Raw genomic sequence first — 6,314 nt, 5'->3', positions numbered from 1 at the left:
TGTAAGCGATTTTTTTTAATGTAAGCGATTTTTATCATGATTATTGTTTTGGGTTTTTTTTTTTAAGGTTAAAAGGATACCCTGAGAATTTCTGTTGCATTGTCTGTGATGTCTTCTCAACTCAACCGCATTCGAGAAAAACCCACCTCAAGGCAATTGGCATAAGCTTGTAGAGAATAGAATTGATTCACCTGTATTAAAATAGTGAAAATGTTTTCTTTAATAAGTAATGGTATTGTTGGCAAATGTACACCTAGGGCAATTTATCCAGCTTCTGGAGAATTTCTGTTCACGCCACAGGAAACTCCCTACAGAAGAGGAATGACATATTTGAGTTAGTAGGTTGGGCAATGCACTTACTGGAAGCATATTTGCATATTCACTTTAAAAATTAGCACGGTGAGATTGGAAATAAAGTCCCTGTACTCTTGGTGTATCGTGAATCAATTCATTGCTGTAGGTACTTTTAAAACTCTGCATTGATTAATATCCTGCTTGTTCTCTTGCAGCAAGGATTCTCGACAAGGAAGAAAGACGGCACCGTGCTGTTCCCTTGCTGCCAATAAATCATCTGTCTCTCTCAAGACATTCTCTGTGCAGTCACCAACCAGGCCCAGATGGCCAAATGCTCCTACATCAGAACTTCAAAAATCCTGAGCTAAGTATTTTCCCTAGAGGATCCACAATCATCTCTATAAGTTAGTGTAAAAAGAACTGAGAAATTGCTTTCCTAAAAAACTTCTCCAACTTGTGGCTGAAACCCCACGGGTGTTTATCTGGGGAGAAGAATTTCTCACTTCATTTCTCTTTTAGCTATGAGTGGCCAGTAGATAATTTTCTATTTTTGTGGAACTACAGCAAATGCCTTATTACTGCCTTTGTAATTGAAAGAGAAGAGTGGGGCTGAATGATACGGAGGCATAAAAGGAGAAAAATCTCAGGATTTTCTTTGCTAACAATGGCTTTTACACAGGTCTGGATACAACCTGTTCCCATAATGGGAAAATAGAGTAACCCAGCAAAAATACACAGATGGCCCCTCCTAAAGGACATTTACTATTCTTTTTGACTGCAAGTGTTTGGACCTCCACCCTGAGTTTGAAGGCCTGAAACTGCACTGACTGTGTCAGACCCCCGCTTTTCCCAGCTCCCCTGCAGCCAGTGTGCTAGCAGGTAACCCAGAGGCTCTCACAGAGGCTGAGCTAGAACACAAGAAGCAGCAAAGGTGCAGCCAGCATGCTCCTTCTCCAATTTCAGGGGCATTGTTTCAAGAACACATCCTTTGGTCCAAACTGTCAAGTTGGATGGCCCCCCCAGAAGCAGACCCTGAGATAAGGATTTGAAGACAAGTAGTTTATGTGGGCCGTGATCTCAGGAAGCACTGGTCAGGAATTGGGGAAGAGAAGAAACCAGGCAGGTGCCTCAGTGAACAGGGTAACCCCTGTGAGCCCAAGGGGTTCAGTCTGACTGGGGACCTCCAGGAGATGACACAGAGCAAGTTCCAGTCTTATCCCTACTGAGAGGTGAGAAGTCTGGAGTATTTATCCTGTCTACAGGCCGACTGTCTGTGTCCCCCACAAAATTCAAATGTTAAAGCCCTAACCCCCAGGATGGCTCTATTTGGAGTAACAAGGTGATCAAAGTTCCAGGTGGAGCCCTGGAAAAGGCTGAAGTTCCAAGAGTGAGGCTCTTATTCTTTGGGAGTTGTGTCTTTTTGTTTTGTTTTTTAAAGATTTTATTTATTTATTCATGAGAGATACACAGAGAGAGAGAAGCAGAGAAGCAGGCTCCATGCAGGGAACCTGACCTGGGACTCGATCCCGGGACCCCAGGATTACGCCCTGGGCTGAAGGCAGGCGCTAAAACATTGAGCCACTCAGGGATCCCCAGATTCGTGTCTGGGGAAGAGACACCAGAGAGCCCCCCCGCCCCCTCTCTTTCCACGCGCACTCAAAGGAATGGCCATGTGAGCACAGCAGAAAGGTAGCAGTTTCAAGCCAAGAAGATAGCTCTCACCAGGAATCGAATCAGATTGACCCTTGATCTTGACCCCCTTAGCTCCCAAAACTGTGAGGGAATCATTTCTGTTAAGCCACCCACTATACGGTACTCCGTTGTGACAGTCCACACGGACTAGCACATCCTTCTATTCTCATTTGTCCTGAGCTCATTCATGCTTTGCAACATCTAGCCCGCCCCACATGGGGAGGGCAGAGCATTGCCAGGTGCAGCCCGAGGTGGATGCCAAAGGGCTAGGGCTACCAGCAAAGTCAGCTGCAGTACAGCCATGAAACTATGGCATTTCGTATTTTATGAAGACCAGCTCTGCTTCATCCTTTCTGTCACTTATTCATGCGGCTTAGCCTCGCACCAGGGTCACACCAGCCTTGCATCTTGCCTTGCCAAGGATTCGTTGAGCTACCTTCTCATCAATTACTTTTCTGCCTAAATCAGTCTGTTCTGGGGGTGCCAGGGTGGTTCAGTGGTTGAGTGTCTGCCTTTGGCTCAGATTGTGCTCCCCGTGTCCCGGGATTACATCAGGCTCCCCACACAGAGCCTGCTTCTCCCTCTGCCTATGTCTCTGCCTCTCTCTGTGTGTCTCTCATGAATAAATAAATAAAAATCTTTTTAAAAAATCAGTCTCTTCTCTTTCTGTCGCTTGCAACTAAGAATGCTCACCATATACTCCAAGTTAAACCTAGACATAAAAACAAGAATTTATCGTTGTCATCTGCATCTTATTATCCAAAGTTACAAAAGTAAAATGAACTCATGACTGAAATAAGGCAAATTACTAAATAACCCTGAAGGGATACTTCCTGCAAGATATGAGTACAATATCTACCCTAAGTATGTATCAAAAGCTTTAACATTTTGTTTCTATGTGGTCCAGAAGTCCTATTTCTAGAATTTCCTATTGTCCAAAGGAAATAATTAGACCAGAGCACAAAGATGAATACACAATAATATTTTTTCAAGGCCCTATATCTAAAAGCAAAAAGTTAGAAACAAATCATATATCAAAATTAAGGGAATATTAAATTATACCTGTAGTAGGATAGTTTATAGCTATTGAGAGTGATTGCTGAAGTGTGTTATTGTCTTTTTTTTTTAGATTTCATTTATTTATTCATGAGAGACACAGAGAGGCAGAGACGCAGGCAGAGGGAGAAGCAGGCTTCCTTGCGGGACTCAATCTCAGGACCCTGGGATCACGACCTGAGCAGAAGGCGGAAGTTCAACCACCGAGTCACCCAGATGCCCCTAATGTGTGTTTTTTAATATGAAAAAATATTCAAGATGTATGTTTAAAAAAAAAACAAGTCAGAAACCCAGTGAGATAATATATAAATCTTGGAGAAAGTTCTGAAAGGATATATACCTAATATAATAATCAAAATTATATTTGGCTCTTAGAACAAAGATAATGTTTGTTTTCACCTTATATTTAGATATATTTATGACTGTCCAATAATGAGAATTACTGAATTTTTTTTAAGATTTTATTTATTCATGAGAGACGCAGAGAGAGAGAGGCAGAGACACAGGCAGAGGGAGAAGCGGGCTCCCTGCAGGGAGCCCGATGTGGGACTCGATTCCAGATCCCAGGATCACTCCCTGGAACAAAGGCAGACGCTCAACCACTGAGCCACCCAGGCATCCCACTTACTGAAATTTTATATAATGACAACACCTGCTCTGCCTAACTCATCGGGATAATATAATGCAGGAAAGTATGACTGTCCCTAAAAATTTCATAAACGTGCAGTTAAGGAAAGCTTCCACAGGAGATGTATGAGAATCTTCAAGACAATTTAACATCTAAGTTAACAATGCATCACTAGGGCTGCTATGATTAATATCAGCAGGCACAAAAATAATGCTAAGATTATGCACAATTAGCCATCAACTGTGAATCAATATGGGAATTCATTCAGTACTAAAAGTACAAACCTAAGATTGTCTTCAGCATCAGCTGCAACAAGATGTCCTGGAATAAAACCAATTACAAGAGATCAAAAAGTCCCGGCCAATAAAGCAGGCATTGGATTATATAAAAATATTAATAAAGCAGGGGATATTACTGATATTATAATTGCTCTTAGCAGGAACACTTTCCAAACCAAAGGAGATAGAATTAAACAAGTAACTCTGGCAGAAGAATTAAAGCAATGTGTAAATCGAACACCACTAAATTAAATTCTGTTGTCCTGGCAACTCTAATGCTTTGATAAATAAGTTATTCGACATCTTCCAGAACTTGGAATTTATCATGTGCGTGAAAATTCAAAAGCCATTCCTTCTATGTACTTGTCCTATGGCCAAAAGATTTATATCTAAAAAAATTAGTTGTCACCATATATTAAGCCCCCAAGGCCTGAGATGAAACCAACCAGGTAAGCTACAAATCCCTTCCCCCTGTTCCTTACCCTCTTCCACCATCCTGTCGGAACCGGACTTGGCTTGGGTGTGGCCTCCTCACACTCACAGCCTGCACGGCCAGTCGCCTCCAGATCCACTTTCTTCCCTTCTCCACCCTGGTTTCTCCTGGGAGCTGGACTTGTATGGACCACACCATGGGCCCTCGTGACCTTTGGCTTCCAGTTGGGTTTGGTCAATGAGGAGCCCTGCAGGAGATCAGAAAGCAGGAAAATAAGACCAGGGTGACTGTTCCCTCTGGCTCTACCATGCAGGCTGGCTGCTTCCTTGAGCCGAAAGTCATGAGTCTGGACGAGCAGCCCGCTCCCCACTAGCTCTCTGTATCTCTGGCACATCTGTCCTGAGGTTCTGGCAACCGGTCGCCAACCCACCCTTCCGGCCTAGGGGTGCTAAGGTGCTGCCATTCCTAGCTATAGGGTACCGCACTCTTTTTGTGAGTTCCCTACACCCCTCCATCTTTGTAAATAGGCATTTTATTAAACTCTTCCTCAGGGCAGCCCGGGTGGCTCAGTGGTTTAGTGCCGCCTTCAGCTCAGGGTGTGATCTTGGAGACCCGGGATCGAGTCCCACATCGGACTCCCTGCATGGAGCCTGCTTCTCCCTCTGCCTCTCTCTCTCTCTCATTCTGTGTGTGTGTGTGTCTCATGAATAAATAAATAAAATTTTAAAAAATAAATAAATAAACTCTTCCTCAAATCGCTCTGTTTCCTGCTAGAACCCTGACTGACTGTGGGCCCCAGGGAAAGGCTGACCCCAGGCCCACCTCCAGGATGCGCCATGATTTGTTTAAGCCAATAGGAACATTCCGTTGCACTGATTAAGAGATGGGCAGATGTGTGATCCAATGAAAGTGAATCTCAGATTCATGCCTGGAATTCTAGGCCTGAAGCAGTCTCTCTTATGCCAGGTGTCGTTGACATAGCTAACCCCAAAGAACCCAATGTCACAGGAGCTTAACCCAAGAACGTTGATTTCTTGTTCACATTACAATACGATGACAGAGTCAGCATGAGTCATCACAGAGCAGGCTGCTTTCATCCAGTGTCTCCGCTCTTCCCTCGGGCTCCTTGTTCCTGCTGCAGACATGGGACTGGTAGGAGCATGAGTCAGGCCTGGAAGTTTGGTACAGGACCTCCACTCACTTTCCATTCGCCAGAACTCAGTCATACAGCCTCACCTAACTGCAGGGGGCTGGGAAGTGTAGTCCAGCTGTGTAACAAGGAAGAAAACAAAGTAGCTTGATAAACCACTAGCCAGCCTCTCCCTCACTCTTCCTCAAGGGGTAGCTTGTGTCAAGGCAATTACGATTGCATTTGGCAGCACGCAGCCAAAACTGAACTATAGTGACTGAACCAAGGCTTCATTTGTTTTTATATAATAAAGAATCTGGGGGTAGGCAACTCAGAGATGCTCAAGGAACCAGGCTTCTCCCCCTCATTTCTCTGCGATCCTTACAGGGGATAGTCTCTCGCTAAAACCAGTTCTGAATATTCTGTTCAAAGTCCAGGCAGGGTGAAGCAGGGAGGGCAGAGTGCAAAGGACCAAAAGATCGTGTCTGGTAAGTTTGGCCCCATTTTAAACGGTTTTTCCGGAAGCTCCATCTAGCAGACTGTCTCTTTCATGGTCACGCCACCTCCAAGGAAGGCTGAGGTATGGTTGCCAGATAAAATACAGGACTTTCGGTTAACCTTGAATTTCAGATAAACAAATAAATTTTGTGTAAGTATGTATGTCCCATGCTGAGCATCCTGTTTTTTGTTTTGTTTTTACTGTATCTGGAAAGTCTAACCTGGGATATGGGTTTTGGGAGTTTGGTTTGGGTTTTTTTTTGTGTTTGGTTTTTTTTTTTTAAATAACCACACTGCCTCTCTTAA

At 43.9% G+C, this 6,314-nt stretch overlaps 1 long non-coding RNA gene across 1 annotated transcript in view; it reads right to left on the bottom strand.

The window, feature by feature from the left end:
* Positions 1-204: 204 nt before the first annotated feature.
* The window catches only part of LOC140633214 (uncharacterized), a 24,862-nt gene continuing 18,752 nt past the window's right edge, over positions 205-6,314 (bottom strand). The window contains exons 2-3 of the long non-coding RNA XR_012030840.1: positions 4,431-4,628; positions 205-308 (exon numbers count right to left, since the gene is read on the bottom strand). This is a non-coding gene — a long non-coding RNA (uncharacterized lncRNA). The remainder of the gene's footprint in view (positions 309-4,430; positions 4,629-6,314) is intronic.

This window comes from Canis lupus, chromosome 5 (genome assembly GCF_048164855.1).
Source record: "Canis lupus baileyi chromosome 5, mCanLup2.hap1, whole genome shotgun sequence".
NCBI lineage: Eukaryota > Metazoa > Chordata > Mammalia > Carnivora > Canidae > Canis > Canis lupus.
Note: the sequence above shows the minus strand (reverse complement) of the source record. Positions and strands in the feature narration are given on the sequence as shown.